At 52.2% G+C, this 18,962-nt stretch overlaps 1 long non-coding RNA gene across 1 annotated transcript in view; it reads left to right on the forward strand.

Moving 5' to 3' along the window:
- LOC138526971 (uncharacterized) overlaps positions 1–18,962 on the forward strand; it is a 223,251-nt gene that overhangs the window by 77,486 nt on the left and 126,803 nt on the right. The window lies entirely within an intron of this gene.

Here is an 18,962-nt window from a genome sequence, read left to right on the forward strand (position 1 = left end):
GTATGACAAGGAGGCCGGCTGAGCTTCATCTAAGAGTATGTGGGAGGTTATAGGGTTTAAGCTTGGCTTGAAGATATTGAGGTACGGTTTTATGCACTGCTAGATGAGAAATGCATAAGGTTTTGAAAGTCACCCTTCGGGTCACTGGAAGCCAGTGCAGAGTTTTACTGCCTGAACCTGTCCCAATGCTCTGTGACACAGCAAAAGAGTTTTATAAATATAGCATGTGTACGCTGGTTGTTGACCTGCTATCGGCGGATCCAAGATGTCGGGCGCAGCCAAACAATCTGACGCAAAACACGTCTCGCAGCAGCCAATCGGCAGAGACGTTGCGTGTCCGCGGTCATGACGTGAGCCCATTAGCCAATCGTTACCTTGTCCGCGGAGCAAACAGGGAAGTGTGACCGCAGAGCGGACATAGATATCACTAATTTTTTCAGACATACTTTTTGGTAGTTTTAAAGAAAAATACTGGATGGATTGTCACCAAATTTACAAAAACACGCTTTCTGGCCCAAGCCCCTGTACCTGCTGCAAATTTCGTGAAAATCCGTCCAGCGGTTTGACGTGTAGCCGTGCACAGTTTTTCCCTCATTCAGTCTATGGGGAAAAAAAAGACATTTTGGGACCCCCCTATAACTTTTCCCCCACTGGACTGCAAAACAATTCAGAGTGGCCCATATACCTTTTTTGCAAAGTTTGGTGAGGATTCGTCCAGGGGGAGCGGAGTCATAGCCCGCCCAAAAAGTGCTCTTCCTATGGAAACAGCAACTTAACCATAACTACACGACCACTACCGTGGCCATGTATATATATCTGTCCATTTTGGGCGATTTCTGCACGTTAATACAGATGGAAATCAATCTGTTTTCTGCCAGGTTCCACTTGTAAAAACAGAACAATTGATCTCTCTCTCTCAGCTCCCAAGGGGGGGTGGGCGGGGGTTAATGGTACCCGAGTTGTATTAAAGGTGAAATGGACCTTTACGTGTGTTGGAAGCCTGGCCTGTGTATGGGGACCTATGTCTAATGATTGTTTTTTTTTGGGGGGGTGAACTTCTTTTGTTAGAATTTATTTGCTCATTTTTTTTTAGACCGTGGGGAAGACCCCTCTAGCCCCTCACCCCCCTAGCCCCCCGCCCACCCGCAACTGTTGCCTAAACCCAACACAGGGGTCAAGTCCTAAAAATTGAAGTGGGGGGACTCATCAGCAAACGCAATGGGATGTGACGTCAGAAATTAGCATATAATGTTGAACTATGCACATGTAATTAAATTGGCTTTGCATAACCACCCACATTGCACTGGAAAAATGGCATTTGCCTTTCATAAAATCAACACACACACACAAAACCAAAAGAGGATATTTCCTTCTAATAGTGTTTTTGAAAACGTTAAAAGGTGTGCATGTTTTAAACGCCAAGAACCAATACAAATGTTTTCCCTGGGACTTGCAGTACCGAAATAGGACATTTCACCTTTAGTTGTTTGTTATTTTTTATCAGGTTACATAGTGCAGTGGTGCAGTGGTGAAGTGTTCAGTCTGCAAACCCGACAACTGTGTTTCACTTCCCGAGGTCGGCTTTAATTTATAAATTCAAGAGGAAATTCAGGGGTCGATTCATGGAGCAAACGTGCGCCGAAAATCCCAGCGCAAGCAGGCGCAAGGTAGCGCAAGCGTGAGAAACGCAGCGCACGCGCACGATTCAAGGAAGACGCTGCGCGTGTTTCCCGCTGTCCGTGCGCCCAATCCTGCCATCGCGCAGGCAGGCACACACGGCGTGCGCTACGCGCACAGCAAAAGCGCACATAGCGCGGCGCACACAACCAAAGTGGGCGGAACAGTGAGCGTAACACGTGGAATGGGGAATAACGCGTGAAAAAGAAGGCGTAACTGGGGAAGTACTGCAGGGAACTACACGGAACGCCCACACGCACGCCAACAACCCATATTCATGAATTCGAATATGGGAAACCCGCGCACGGCAAAATACGCACACAGGCGTCAACGCGTCCGCCACACGAAGGCAGGCGGAAGCCTCCCCGCGCACAGTATAAAAGTGCGTGCAAACAACAGACACGTATATACAGCTACGATGAATGCCCCATTTGTCGCAGCACTGATCGTGGGACACCGCAGGAGGAGGAGAATAGCCAGGGCACTCATTTTCGCACCACGGACAAGCCTTTTTGGGATGCCTGATGACCAGGTCTACGGCAGGTATAGGTTTCCACCCCATATCATCCTAGACCTGGTCAGGGAGTGGGAAGATGACCTTACATCCCCCACCAATTGCTCCCAAGCATTGAGCCCCTTGGAGAAGGTGCTCAATGTCCTGCATTTTTTGGCCACTGGGTCATTTCAGCGGACTACTGCCATAGTGGGGGGGGGGGGGGGTCTCACAGGCCACGCAGTCACGCTGCCTACACCAGGTACTGGCAATCATGACAGCGCGCCCCTCAGTCAGCAGGCGCATATACATGCCCAGAACACCCGCAGAAAGGCAGGCCGTTGTCCTGGTTTTTTTCAGGGTGGCACACTTCCCCAAAGTGCTCGGTGCCATAGGTTGCACCCATGTGGCCCTACGTCCACCTAGGGCCACTGAGCACATCTACCGAAACCGGAAGCACTGGCATTCCATCAATGTGCAGGTGGTATGCGATGCAAAGGGAATCATCACCTGTCTATGCAAACTACCCTGGCTCCACCCATGACAGTTTCATATACAGAATGTCCGCCCTGAAACGGTCCCTGGAAGCTGGGCAGCATGGCGACACCTGGCTCCTAGGTGAGTACAAATGCCCTTGCACATGCATGCATGTCACACACACACACACACACACAAATACACAAACCCCAATAATCACAACCATTTACACCTCCCCAGGGGACAGTGCCTACCCTCTGAGCAACCACATGATGACGCCAATCCGGAACCCCACCACACCACCCCAGGTAAGATACAACGCCGCCCATATTGCAACCAGGGCCATAGTGGAGCGCACATTCGTTGTGCTCAAGTCACGTTTCAGCTCCCTTGACCGCTCTGGCGGGCAGCTACTCTATGCACCACCAGTAGTGTGCAGGATCATTGTGGCAGCATGTGTCCTGCACAATGTTGCAACACAGCAGGGCGTACCGGTGGACATGTGGTGCCCCCACATCCCCAACCACAGGCACAGGCGCTGCCCATGGGAGGGGACAGGGCACGTGCCGAGGAAGCCCGGACCCAGCTTGTGGTCACATTTTTCACCTAAACTCCCACCCCTGCGGAGTGCACACAGGCCTGGCACATACCAGGTGACAATCGATGATGACAAAGAGACAGTCAACTGTCACAACCCTACCACCCTGAGATAGTTGCCATGGAAGTGCCACATTGTCTGCATCCCTAGCTACTTAAACACAAGCTATCATGTGTGACCAAAAGGCACACATATGACATGACATGATATGGCCTATACACAAGTATTTCAAGGTGCGATGAGGCAGGGAGGGGGGAACAAGGGAAGACAGACAACGATACTACTAGGCCAGGTGTAATTTAGATTGTGCAAGTGCAGGGGTAGGGGGAAGGGAAAAGTGCAAGGGGAAGGTGAGGGGGGAGTGCAGTACAGGGTAAGTAGACTAAAAATCAAATACATAGGCCAGCTGGTGGCAACTGCAAAGGTAAGTGCAGACAAGTGCTGGGAAGGGGGGGGGCTGTAGGGATAGAGAGACAGTCCTGCAGTGCAGGGGTTGCCAGGGAGGCAGTGCAAGTGGAGAGTGGCTGGGCCAGGGACCGAGGTCGGTGAGAGTGGCCCAGTTGCAGATCCAGTGCAGTTCCAGTGAAGAATTTTGCAAGGGAGAGGCAGAGAGAAAGCAGAAGCAAAGAGGAAGGTCTTGAGGTGCTTCCCGAACCGGAGATGGTTCTCCTCAAGTTCCAGTGAGGTAGGAAGGCTGTTCCAGAGGGAGGCCCCTGCCGCGGAGAGAGATCTACCCCCAGCTAGTTGCTTTGAGAAGCGGATGACCCTGACATGCAAGGTGTGAATCACACACACCTGCAAAACAGGCCATGGCCATCACTGTTATGTCACTCAACCCTCCCAAAGCACAACATGACATGGCAAGCAATACCCATTCACCAACACAGTAACAATAAGGTACACATTTCCATGTCCAAAATGTACAGTGGCATCAGACAATGATGCCTGACATGGAATCCGATGAAATGACTGATGAACAACCTCCCACTCAAAATAAGTCATTTCCAAATGCATTACAAGAGTTAAAGACGTAACATAACAATGAATGCCTGTCTACATGCACATTGTGCATTGCAAAATCAACACTGCAGCTTCTGTGTGCTGTGTCCAACTCCTGCAACACACTGCTCAGCGCACAGCACAGTGAACAGCCATTGTGTGTGATGCAAACCCTGAGCATCACATTTAAGCGACAGACCACATCAAAAAGCAAATTAGGCATGTACAGAATCCATAATTGGTCACAGAACATGTGCTGCAGGGATACAGTAGACACCAGAAGGCAAACAGTGTACACGTGGATATGCAAGGGTGGTTGTACATGTAGTGCATCAGAGTGCAAGTGTGTGGGTCAGTAAGGACATGCACTCAACATATGCATGTGCAATCAAGTGACCATCAGTGTCCTCTACACATCACATGTGAACATTCACCATGTGTACACCCCAGCATGTCAAACCACAACTATCCCCTCGCACCTGAAAGGTAAACACAACACATGAACAGGCATTGATCAGCAGAACACAACATGTACATAGGATACCACCATTACAATGTCAGGGTTCCCATCACACTGCAGGGCAAGGCAACTATCAACAACAACCCCTCCCTCCCTCACAAATGACCATGACCCACTGAACAACTGCACCTGGGTCATGGAGCCTTCAACCCTCAATTCCACCTGGCCACAGGATCACCTTTCCCCTTCGTCACCATCTCCCACCTTGGGTGTAAAAAGGTGCCTGCACCCTCAGAGTCCACACTCATTTCCAAAATCACAAAATCCAAGCCAGAAAAACGAACCAGAACACCCTCCAGTAGATGACTTGACGTAGCAGTACCTCACAAAGGCCAAGTACTACCACAATGATGTAACAACCAAGGTGGCACAGTAAAACAATGTCACAACAGGATGTGAACCATGTGTGGTACATAACATAGAATGATGCACCATGAACGGATGTGTACTGTCACAGGTCCCGTGTACAGGCTCGGGGGTGTCACGAAACAACCACCCCCACCGTGTCCCAGGTGCCTGCAAGGTCAAACTCACACAGGCCTCTGAGACCCTGGTGGGGAAGGAGGGTCAGGGATATGCAGTCGGGACAGGTGTTGGCACACTGGATAACTGGAATGAGTGGCAGGAGAGGGGAGGAGGAATGACACATGAAAGTTGGGAATGCACGAAAATGTACTACCTGCATGAACACATACACAATCCAAACAAACTTGGACATCATTGTCATGGCCTTCTGTAGTCCAGGCTTAGGAGTGGCACGAACCAACCACCCCCTCTAGGGTTTTGGCACCTGCAAATTTGAGGCTTACACAGGCATCCACAACCTCAGCGGGGAAAGAGGGTTAGGGAACGTTGCTTGGATAGGTACGGGAAGCAGGAACACCAGGTAGAGGGTACAGGGTTCAAAATTGCATAGGATTCCGGGTGATTAGGGGGAAAAAAACATACCAAATTGAATTACACATTCATCCATGCATTAGTGCAACGCCCAGCAAGCCTATGCAGAGCAGTTTGAAAGAAAAACAACAAGACACAAAGCTCTGGTTTTGAGTGCTGGCCTCCTGCCTGCGCACTCTCGGGTCCGGTTACAGGAGCACTGCAATGCTGCAAAGAGAGCCACAGTCAACAACCTGTACGTGCCCATTACACAAAAACACACCACCAAACATGCCCCATAGCAACAAACTACTCTACAAACAGACAATCTGGTGTAGATGCTTCGTACCCATATATAACAGGGGTACGAAGCATGTTGATGGTGTCATACACAGTCAATGCAGTAAGTCAGCCGCCGGTGGGTGTGTGGCAAATGGAACACCAATGTGTCACAATTCACACAACATGCAATGTTCCCTGGGTAAGCAGACAGACCCATATAGCAAGGCATGACTTCAGAGCAAGTTGTGTACCACCATGACCGAAACAAAGTTGGCAGTGCATTTATCAAAATGTAAATGGAAATGAAATGCACTGCACCCGAGTATGTCCCTTGCTGTATGTCCCTGTGAGCTGCCCCTTTCCATGTCTCGGAAATCTACATGGTTGATACAAGTGCCTCAATGAACCTTGGTGTACCGGAGGGTATGTGCCACTGCCCCTGCAGGTGTCCCAGACAACCTTACAATCAACAGCCATCAATCCACCAACACATCTGAGTTGCATTGTGTGCTTCAACACCAATATTCGTCCAAGCTCACCCTCAGTGCTGTGACTAAGCCTGCATGTGCAACTCGCCTGGTGCAAGCTTTGCTGTGTTGTGGCCCCCCTGTGCTGCTCACCTTGCCTGGAGTTCCTTGGAACATGTCAGCAGTTCTAGGATGTAGGTCTGCAATCCCTGTGCCTCTGCTTGTGCACACATGTGCATGTGGACACCAACAAACGTGTCCAGAATTCCGACGTCCAATGGGCCATGTGTGCTGGCAAAGGTGCTCTGGAGGCTCACCCCCCTGCAGAAAGGGCATGAAACACATGATTAATGCTTTAGAGTCATCTGTGTGTGTCTCTTCAGGCATCTCATTACTTGGCCATGTCAGAGAGTTACATCAGAAATCACACCATCAGTCCGTCTTTCACATCCAAAGTGTGGAACACTATCTACGGCATGAATTGCAACAAGCACGTGTACAGTAAAGATAAGAAACATACTACACAATGCATAGCAATGAATGTACACATTAATCATGAAACACCCCATCTAGCAAAAGCTGAACAGTGGACAATAACACCGAAATCATCCCCACTAGGGGTGTAAACACAAGTCACACAGCACCAGACATGCCACAGATATGACAGTCCAAAGCCCTTGTGTAATAGGTTGTGACACCGACCCATCCTTGCGAGCCCATGGATAAGGGAGGCAGGAGTGGTATATGTGAGTCAAGGACCCCAAGCAGCAAACACATACACAAGACAAGCCTGAAGGGCCCAGCTGGAACAGACAGTGGATGCCTTCAAAAGCCACAAAGCACCGCACCGTCACATGAAAGCACAATAGACAAGCAATTTTAAACTATATTAACTAATTACACTAACTATGGAAAACCTACATTACCTAATTAAACTAACTATCAAACAGAAACTTAAATAACTAAACTAAAAGAAAAATCAAAAATGGCCACACACGACCCTGGGGGGAGGGGAGGCACCCAGGAGGGGGGGGGGGGGGTGGTACAGGGTGCTGCTCAAAATCCACATGCGATGATGCTGAGCCAAAAAAAAAAAAACTCCATGGGCTCAACGCCTGCACAGCCCGACCTATGTGGGAGATAGATGGTCGTCCGAGTCTGGCTCATCCTGGAAAGGAGGACGTGGCACAGTAGCCTGGCCATGCCTACCCGCAGCTTGCCCCTCGTCGGCAGCAAGTCTGCCAGATGGGTGAGCCTGGTTCTGTGTGGCGATGTGACGTAGGTCTGCATGCAGAACCTCACGTGATACACGTGCTTCCTCTTGCAAGGTAGCACGTGTAACATGGAGTTCCTCCTGCAAGGCCTGGCTGGACAACCCCTGCACCTCCCGGCAAGCCTGTAGCTCAGCCGAGATGGTACGCTCAAGCTGTGCAAACCTCTCCTCTGCCCGCTGCCTCTGGGACATCATAAGGACACCCAGAGTGAATTTGAGGGAAGCATACTCCTCCCTCAGGGCATCCATGTGCGCCTCTGCGTGAGCAGCAATTGCTTGACGCAGAGACGACATTTCAGCCTGGCCACCATGCCCAGCCTGAGGCCACCATGCCCAGCCTGAGCGAGCGGGCCGTGGACCGTGCCGCCTGCTGCTGGAGAAGCACCTGCCTAGCAGGAGGGAGCACAGATCGGGCCACACGCTCCATGCTCTGAGCGATGTTCTCCATTGCTGCCCCCTGCCGTTCTGAATTGGCAGTCATGTCTTGCTCCCACTCAGTATACTGCGGTTGCGCACGGTGACCGCGTTGCCGGGCTTGACCCCTGCGGGACCCAAGGACTGGGGGTCCTCGCTGTGTTGGCACCGCCCGCGGCTGCACGACTACATGCCCCCATTGACGTGATGTCCCAGGCACATCAGTGACTGGTGTGGAGGGTGACCCTGCGTCCCGATCCACCACGGGCGGAGGAACCAAGACTGTCTGATCCCTCAGTGCAGGTGTCGCAGACAGAGGAGTGTCCACATCAGAATCACTCATCCCTGACACATGGACTTGATGCTCATCCAACTCAACATGGACGTCAGAGTCGTCATCAAGGCTGGACTCATAGGCAGCCAGAGACAAGATGGAATGTAGCACTTGGGGGGTTTCGTGGCCTACCGCCCCACGACCCCCACTAGTGCCGGGTTGATGTAGTGGTAACAACCCTGTGTCTGGCATGACAACACCATCCTCCGCCTCCATTGCATCATCACCTGAAAAATAGAGAGAAAAAAGGTCACTACACATGTCAGAAGCACACAACACACACACACACCGACAGCAAACGCATCAGGCAGACATGTGACACACAACATATAACCTGGCATGCATGCTGGGTCAACTTTGAATTGATTCTGTGATCAGACCTGTTGAAAGGTGGCAGTTTCCATGGACGTGGGTCTATGCAGTGCAGAAAATGTGTACCCAACTCACTACCTACATGTACAAGGACTCCATGGTGTGTGCCAGGAAATGCGATGGCAGTGCAATGTGAAATTCAGGCATCACGTGCATTGTGCATGCAATGTGTACCATATCTAGAAGCCAAGCACCCCTCCACCCCAGTACCAAAGCAGGGATGCCTAGCACGGTATCAAAAGGCTGACCATACACCTGTGTATTGACAGGCAGTGTTGACTGGCATCAACAGCTTAATGTGATTCAAGTGACAACACTGCAAATGATGATGGGACAGTAAGCAGGACACATGATGAAAACTCTGGATGCCGCCCATGTGTGAAGAAGACACAACAACAGTTGGACAGAGTCATTGGCCATTGAACAGGCTGAGGCCTGTGAGCCACACAGATTGTCAGACCCTAAACAGGTATGCAACGCAGTACTGAGCCACAGTTGACATGGGAAGGCTGATGAGATGCCATGCAATGTATGTAACCAAGGACTTGTATTACAGTGATCATCCAGTCAAGGACACATAGGGGCATGCGTGCAATGCACATGGAGCATGAATGGGCACTCATGTCCCTGCGGGACATCTGACCTATGCACAGTACAAGTGAGATACCCAGCATCAAGTACTAAGGCTGTACCACACGGCATATGTCTGGCAGATTCTGCGCTGGAAGTTAGCATCTACACAGGACGCATGAACAAGAAAGTACACATTGGCAAGATTGAAGCAGACCAGTGCAAAGGTGGATCTGGGGTGCAGAGTGGCGGAGGAGGGGCAATGGAGCATGCCTACATGGAGTCCCGCATGCAGGCAGAGGAGACATGCATCACGGAAGCATTGCATTACTTACACATCAGAACCATGTACACGTCACATGTAGTGGCAATCATGCACAACACATCCCAACAGTGAAACACACACGTCCTCAACAAACACGCATCAACACTCACTGGACTGGGCATCAAAGCCCAGCATCTCTCCCACTCCTTCGAGCAATTCTGGTGGTATGAACTCTGCAACGAGTGCCTCCTGCGGAGTGAGCTCTTCCTCCTCTGGTGCAGGCCCACCGCCAGTCACCAGAGTGAAGTTGTAATTAGAGGCACGCTTAGCTTTAGCGCTGCGTTTGATGTCATTCCAACGCTTTTTGCACTCTTGCGCACCTCATGGCCGAATGAACTGACATGTTCCGCAACATGCTTCCAGTGGGTGTCACGTTGGGCAGCCGTAGTCTGACTATTGGCACCCACTAGCATGTCACGACTGTGGCCCCGCACGTAGTCCACGAGGAAGTCCAGTTCCTGCTTGCAGAAAGGCTTCTTCCTCGACGTGCAGGAGGTCGTGGCTGTGTGTGGGGTCCCAGCCTGTGCTGCAGGTGCAACCTTCCTCCTCTTGGACTGTGGCGCAGATCCTGGCTGGCTAATGCCGCCCTGACCAATATGGCCAGTGGGTTCGGTGGATTGAGCCGAGGGAGTGGCAGGTGGAGGGACGACCAAAGGCCTGACTTGTGTCAGTGGCAGCTGGGTGCCCTCTAATGGACCCTGCACAGCAACATCAGCTGTGGCAGGGTCATTGACCGCAACGGTCCTGGTTGGCAGACTCACAACCGGGGTGTTGTTGGGTGCATCTGCCCCTGCACTTGCCAGCACCCGGCGGTTCGGGGCAGCAGATGACATGACTGCCCCAGGGACACGTGTCTTGGTCTGAGCAGCCCGGCCTGCCCCTATGGTTTCCCTCCTGGCCTGTTGGAGATCTACCAAGGGCTCCTCAAGTGCCAATGCAGCCTGCGCTGGCAGACCCTGAGCCTGGGTGGCGGTGTCCACAGCTGCACCTGCAGCTACCACCACCCTTGGGCATGTGGCAGTCGATGGAAAGGACTGCCGGGTCACACGGGCGCCAGTGCCAGATGCAGAAGCTGCATCCCCCGGAACCACAGGGGGTGGTGGCATGACTGCACCGACACATGGCACAACATTGTGCTCAAGTGGCGCACCCCTGCCTCTTCCCCCTCTGTGGCCGCCCTGGACCCCCTGGAGTCCCCCTACTCCCTGGTCACCATGGCCACGTCCCTGACCACGCCCGCCACGAGGAGTACGCCCAGCTGAGGCGCCCCTCACCTTTGGTGGCCTCCCAACCATGGCACAGATGTAGTAGTGTCGGCACAGATGGAGTGGTGCCAATGGGAGGCTGTATGTGACCCCGGTGATGTAGTGACGGGTCACGCAACGCTCAGGCACCCCAAAACTGCAGTAAAACCATGCACACAATCCTGCAGCCTACGTGCGTGGATTCAACCTCTCGTAGTACGCGGTGGCACCCAGTAACACGAATAACGCGTACGCGTGGGACACGCAGGCTACTATGACATAGAAAATGGGTGCGATACACAGGGGCACCCGCAGTGGGAAAAAGAGCATGTGCGACTCACCGTCTGACTAGCGCGATGCAGAAAAACACGCGTAGCCAATACCCCCGCCAAAAGAAGAGATACGTCCTTGATAGCTGTGAAGTTGTGATGGCGCGCAAAACAACAGGAAGCAGCAACACACGTCGGTCTCCACGAATGGTACGTACAGCGAATTGCTGGGCCCGCTCACCTTTAACCCGTGCTGAGGGAAACACCCGCGCGCGTCACGTCACTTACGCGCATGGGCCCTTTCCTCGGATTACACGCGGACGTGCAGTTTTTCACGCGTGCTGAAATGCCCATACACGCCTGCGCGTGTCACGTCACAGGGGCGCTTGCGCTTGAGGGGCCTTCTGGCCAATGAAATTGCGTATGCGTGCAGACGCGCTTACGCGCTAAGGCCTTTCCTCGAATTACATGCTGATGTGCAGAATTTTCACGTGCCAAATCACTCCATATCAAGCTGGCCACGCGTAAGCACACGGAAGACCACGCTCCTGCCCAGAAGGCCGAATTACTGCCCCCCAGAGCCCCAAGCACGCTCCCACCGGCCATCTGCTGCTGCCTGACTGCCTGCTGCCCACGTGCCCTGCCATTTGCTGCCTGCACATCAGCCAGGGGTGTTGTTGCTGTGACCACCCCTGCTGGAACCAAAGACTCCCGACTGGGATTCCATCGCTCCACAGCCCAGCCCCAGGACCCAGTTGCCCTCCCACTCCTGCCTCTGGGGTTGTCATGTCGGGCACTGCAACATCTGGCACCACTGACAACCCCCGGCCAGAGAGGCAGAGGGGCACCAGCTTCAGTGCCAGGTAAGTTGGTGTCCTGGTGGAGCAAGTCCTGGGGCAGTATGATGCCCTCTTTGGAAGTTCCCGCGCCGACAAGGAAGGACGGACTCAGATCTGGACGGACATCGTGACTGCCATCAACGCGGAGGGGGTGGCAGTCCGTGACTTCCAACATGTCAAGAAGCGCTGGAAGGACTTCAGGTCCAGGACCCTGAACAAGGCCCGGCGCCTCTTGAAGGCAGCGGATGCTAAGGGGCGCCGGGGCCACTTGTCGGAAGATCAGATGAGGGTCCTGGAACGCATATCCCCAGCGCTCCACGTCCAGGTCCTTGAGAGGCAGACCCATCTGGAGTCGAGCGGTAAGTGTACATGCATCCTGATTGTGAGCTGTGCGTGTGGTGATGTTTCAGTAGTGTGCAGGTTGCACATCTGTTTGTATGGGGTTGAGTATGGGTGGGGGTGTACTGGGCCGTGAGGCTAACACATGCGAGGGCTGTAATGTGTGAGACATGGATGGTGCTTGTGTGTGTAGGCTTGCATGCCAAATGCAGTTGTGTGGGCACACATGTTTGGATGAATGTGTATGTAAGTAGACATGTTTGTGATGTCACGCATGTATGTTGTTTTCAGCTGCATGTATCAGCACTGTGTACATGTGCATGTGTGTGTATTTGACAAGGGTGCAACAGTGATGCAACATGGATGCATGGAACAGCGGGATGTGGAAGCCTGATTGGCAGATGTGACATGGATGCCCATCTGAACACTGCGACACTTGGCAGAGGTGTACACATGCATGCAAGTGTGGTGGTGTGTGTACATGTGTAGTGCACTCCCTGTGTTGCATGTTATGTCTGGCTCACCATTGCCTGCTCATACTGTTGTATGTGTATGGATGGTGCTGGCAGTTGCGATATGGATGTGGTATGGCTCATGTGTGCAAGTTGAAATGACATGTGTGTTGGGGATTGTGATGGCATGTCTGAGGTTTGCCAATGCCACTCATGTACAACTGTCATGTGTGTATGTGTCCATTGTACAGTGCCCTGATGCCTGTGTTTTATTTCTCCCTGTCTGCAGCGTCAACTGATGAAGAGGGCTGTGGAGCACAGCGGCGGGGATCCCACCGCCAGCCAGAGACGCAAGGCCCGGCTCCCCTGCCAGGTTGTGATCTCGTCGGGGAGTGAGGAGTCCGGTGCCGCGTCCCAGGCCGCAGCTGCCGGGGGGAGGTACAAGAGGCGGAGGTTGGAGTTGGACTCCTCGGCAGCAGAAGGGGCAGCTGGGACCCCACAGGGCCCAACGGGGGAAGATGGCACGGAGTCATCCAGGTTGGTGGGGGGTTTGGTGGAGGAGGAGGCCGTGCAAGCAACAGAGACGGGGTCTGGAGGTGGGGATTCCACTGGTGCTAGTGGTGCAGTGCAGGACCAGGGACAGGAGGCAGCACAGGCCGCCATGGAGCTACCTGTGTGCAATCCTGTCCCTGATCCTGTCCCTGCATCATCTTGCACCAGCAGGGATGCCTACGTCCAGACCCGTTTTCAGGCAGGGGATGAGCTCACGACAACTGGCCTTCCTCTGCCTGCAGACGTGGCTATCCGGGTCCGGGTTGAGCCTGTCCTGACTGGTGTGGCGTTGCGTCAACGGGCCATGCGAGGTGACCTGCAGTCTTTTCATGAGGAGACTGCATTTCATCTCAAATGGCTTGTTGACCGCGTCGGCCTACTGGGACAGGTCACTCAGGCCGGATTCCTCTGTTTGATGGGGCTTGCTGCGACCCCCACCTCAACTGAACCCCCTATGCGCCAGTCGTCCTCCGTGCCATCTTCCCACCCATCAGTCACCTGGGTGCCCTGTGGAGCTGCCTCTGAGGGTGCGGCCAGGCTGGTGGAGGAGGCATCCCTGCCACAGTCGGGAGTCAGACGTCCAGCAGGGGTGGCCACATCAACGACTGCACCCCAGCCAGCGGAGGATGTGCAGGCAGCAGGAGGCAGTGCACGGGCAGAGGCACAGCAGCAGCAGCAACGTGGTGGGAGCCATGATGGCTCGGGGCCTTCGACATTGGAGGGGCAGGCATCGGCCGGAGGGCAGGAGTACCCAGGACAGAAAGTGTCTTCCGTGTGGCAGCGGTTGGGCCACGCCATAGATGCGGAGCGGCAGCGGGCGGAAGAGGCACGGCTCACGATGGTCAGGGCCGAGAACTCCATGCGGAGGGCCCTGAGGCGGGCCAAGTGCCTCGAGGCAATCCGCAGGGGGTTGGAGGTGGACACGTCGACGGCCCTGCGGACCCTCGGGGCCATGGAGGAGAACCGCCTCCGGGACATTGAGCAGGAGCTCGATGATGCCCTGGCCCGGGACATCCAAAAGTGAGCCGTCGGGCTAGCCCGCTACCCTTGTAAATAGTTCTGTAGTTAGTTTTAGGTTTCCTTTGGTTTTGCATTTTTTTTTGGACCTTTTGGACAATGGGCCACATTTTTCTATATAGTTTTTTTAATTAGGTAGTGTTATTAGATAGGTTTCATTTCTTCTGTTGGGATCATGGACCCTGGCTTGTTCATCTGTATATAGTTGACTGTTGGATTTTTTTTTTTTTTACAATTTACCCATGGAGCAATGGCTTTCAATTATAATTTTCCATTGGATTTTCTTTTGTGGACTGTGACTTTGGACACCATTCCTTTGGATTATGATTTTTGGTTTTGCATTATTTCACGGACATGCTGCTTTTTATTTTTTTTAATTCTCATTTCTGTTTGTTTATTTTTGATTCAATTTATGTTTCCTTTAATACATATTTTTTGTTCAAACTTCAATGTATAGTATCATCTCATTGTTTCATGCATATCATGATATGGGTTTTGAGATTCACTGACACCCTTTGGGTGTATGTGAGGGACATGTGTTCATTTCCAAACTTGCAATTGGGGTTCTATCATGTTATTGCCATTTCTAAGTGGGTGGATGCAATACTCGGGTGGGTGTTTGGCATTTGGAGGCTGACCATAGGGACCAGGGATCTAGATTGTGATGACATGTTGGCTGGGGAACATGAGTTGGGGCCTGGTGGAGGGTGCCCCACAGTGCTGGGGGGTGGGGGTGCAGGGGATCATGAGTTGGACATGAGTGGGGGCCTGCTGGCAGGTGCCCCACAGTGCTGGGGGGTGGGGGTGCAGGGGAACATGAGTTGGACATGAGTGGGGGCCTGCTGGCAGGTGCCCCACAGTGCTGGGGGGTGGGGGTGCAGGGGAACATGAGTTGGAGGCCTGCTGGCAGGTCCCCCACAGTGCTGGGGGGTGGGGGTGCAGAGGCGCCTGGTGGAGGGTGCCCCACAGTGCTGGGGTGTGGGGGTGCAGGGGAACATGAGTTGGGGGCCTGATGGAGGGTGCCCCACAGTGCTGGGGGGTGGGGGTGCAGGGGAACATGAGTTGAACATGAGTGGGGGCCTGGTGGAGGGTGCCCCACAGTGCTGGGGGGTGGGGGTGCAGGGGGACATGAGTTGGACATGAGTGGGGGCCTGGCGGAGGGTGCCCCACAGTGCTGGGGGGTGGGGGTGCAGGGGGAGATGAGATGGGGGCCTGGTGGAGGGTGCCCCACAGTGCTGGGGGGTGGGGGTGCTGGGGGACATGAGTGGGGGTGCAGGCTAGTCCCCCGTGGTGTGGTGTGGGCTGCCTGCAGGGGCCGTGGAGGTTGTGGAGCGAACACCTGGGAGGACCCACACGGCCAATTCACGTGTAGTACTCCACGGAACCCCTGAAATACACGTACCCTGCTGATATCGCGTGTGAAACTTCCCGCGCACCCCAAGATACACGTACCCAGGACATTCGCGTGTGGAACTTCCAGCGCACCCCAGTAATACACATACCCTGCTGATATTGCGTGTGAAACTTCCCGCGCACCCCAAGATACACGTACCCAGGACATTTGCGTGTGAAACTTCCCGCTCACCCCAAGATACACGTACCCAGGACATTCGCGTGTGGAACTTCCAGCGCACCCCTGAAATACACGTACCCTGCTGATATCGCGTGTGAAACTTCCCGCGCACCCCAAGATACACGTACCCAGGACATTTGCGTGTGAAACTTCCCGCGCACCCCAAGATACACGTACCCAGGACATTCGCGTGTGGAACTTCCAGCGCACCCCTGAAATACACGTACCCTGCTGATATTGCGTGTGAAACTTCCCGCGCACCCCAAGATACACCTACCGAGGACATGCGCGTGTGGAACTTCCAGCGCACCCCTGAAATACACGTACCCTGATGGAATCGCGTGTGAAACTTCCCGCGCACCCATGGAATACACGTACCACGCTCGCAAAGGGCCAATCGCATGTGAAACTTCCCGCGCACCCTAGTAATACAGATACCCTGCTGAATTCACGTGTGTAAGTTTCCGCGCACCCCGAAATACACGTACCCAGGACATTCGCGTGTGGAACTTCCAGCGCACCCCTGATATAAACGTACCCTGCTGAATTCACGTGTGAAACTTCCCGCACACCCCTGATGTACACGTACCCTGATGGAATCGCGTGTGGAACTTCCCGCGCACCCCTGAAATACACGTACCCAGCTGAAATAACGTGAGGTACTTCCCACGCACCCCAGTGATACACGTACCCCGCTTGCCGTGCTGGTACAGGGTTAGCGCAGCCCTTTGCGCTGGATTGGGGATTTTGATGCCTTTTCCCTGCGCAAGGGGCGTTCTTGGGGGCGTAACTGGCGCTGCTGCAGGGTCGCTGGGCCACTGTGCGCCACGGCTGGTTTTGGTGGCTGGAATCCATGAATACGCTGTGCGCGGAAATGTATTTTGGCGCACGCGGCTGGCGCAGGGATTCGCACGCGCACACTGTGCGCCAGCCGCGTGCGCCACTTGTGTGCTGAATTCTATGAATTACCCCCTTTATGTTTTTCATTTTAGCTGGGGGGGTGGACTGAGTCCACCCTGTGAAAAAAGTGAGAAGACTCCATCCCCTTGCGTGCACCTTCGATTTGAGACCTGCCAAGTTACTAACTACATTGTTCAGACTAAAATGGAGCAGAAAACTGGAACTAAAATAATTAGACCAAAAATAATTCGATCAATGGACCTACTAGTGGGTGTGGCCCATCGCAGACATTCAAGGTATAATGGCAATTTTCCATTGGAATAAATGTAGGAAAACACTAGCTTCAACTCGTTTCTTTTAGAGAGCAAAGATACATGCAGATAAATACAGACCAAATGATATTAAACAAATGTGTATTAATAACCACCGAAATGTAAATGGTAAGCCTTAATTATAATACACGGTCACGTTATCACCTCTTTAAATCTTTGTGACTTATTTGCTCTAATGTAAAAGATCCTGCCCATTTTTCTGTAGAATAAAAGTGGAAAACACCGTAGGGAATAAAAAGGAATTCAACCACTGCTTTGGTGTTCACAATAAGCGACCACACGTGGACAGATTCGTCCTCTCCGGTGCCAAACCACGGTAACGCGCCCGATCAACACACCAACACAAATGGCTCATTGTGAACGCATGACTGCCTTTTCCCTGATCGCCCATAAGAATGGAATCTGAAAAATAAGCCGGGCATTCTGGAACAAGGCCCGTCTTTCATACTCGGTGCAGCCAAGGCCGGCAGGCAGGATGGCATTATAATTGAATTGTAATAAATGATTGCAGTCGGGTAGGGATATCATATGGTAGTGACAACTGCCAGGCTATTATGCAAGTCTATGCAAAAAGGAGGAGTGCTCGTCCTTGGCACTTAAGGGGTTTATAAGAAGGCTGTGTAAATCCAGCAATCTGCACATTTCTAACCTTACATACATGGACAAACTAATTACAAACACTCCCAGGCAACAAATGCACGACTCCATTCCATTAAAGAGAATCATTTTTTGGATCATTTGCAGGTCGGCTTTCACAGGAAAAGTAGTATTGGTAGCATTTGATGGTGTCCAGTTAAAGTACCGAATACAAAAGGATCGAATGCCAAAGGGTCGACTCAATATGACCTAAAACAAAAGGGTCACATTTTTTTTTTTTTAAATATCTTTTTTTTTGGGTTTCCGTTTTGGAAAAAAAAGTGGGTTTTACCACAAAAAACGGGGTATTTACAAAAAAAAACAAAAAAAAATGTGACCCTTTGTTTTTCATTCCTTTTGATTCGACCCTTTGGTCATTCGATCCTATGCATTCGAAACTTTGGCCTAGAACCGCATTTGATGATATTAGATGGCACTGGCATTACGGAGTTATGGTCGCCCTGATCCTCTTGAATGAATCTGCAGCCTTGGATGCTGTCTAACAGGCAACAGAGTTGGCAAGGCTACAGGAAATAGATCTTTCAGACACAGCATTAAACTGGTGTGGGAAATATATGTCAAAAGCGTTCTTAATCTGTACCACTTCCCCCATTTAGATCTAAGGTCTTCAGTCTTTTTTGTGGATCCCTCAGGGGTCTGCCTTGTTTCCTTTCTGATTCAATCTACACATCCACTCTCCTGTTCACATAATTCGCTTACATGGGCAGAAACGATGTGAATACGCAGATAACATGTAATCCTGTTGCAAGACTCCGCCTGACATATTGACACAATATCTCCAGAATAGTAGCTGGAAGACTCTTAACCCGCTGAAGCTTAACCCAACAAAGCCCAAGATTTCCATGTTTAGGCCTTATGCGTGGCTTTTGGTCTCCTGAATTCTGCCCACCGTGACATGGCACCCCATCCTTTCTCAGTGATGCTGTTAGAACTTTAGTCTTTCCATCTGACTTCAGGCCGGTGCTATTTCCCCAAATCACTATGGTGGTACAGTGCTGTTGGTTCACCTCAGGACTCTTAGACACCTTCTAAACTTTGCTTTATGATCTGATGTCCCTCAGGGAATTGTGATTTCTTGTCTTAACTACACTAATGGAGCTTAGCTATGATT

The sequence above is a fragment of the Ambystoma mexicanum genome, chromosome 14 (genome assembly GCF_040938575.1).
Source record: "Ambystoma mexicanum isolate Mex_15411 chromosome 14, UKY_AmexF1_1, whole genome shotgun sequence".
Classification (NCBI taxonomy): domain Eukaryota; kingdom Metazoa; phylum Chordata; class Amphibia; order Caudata; family Ambystomatidae; genus Ambystoma; species Ambystoma mexicanum.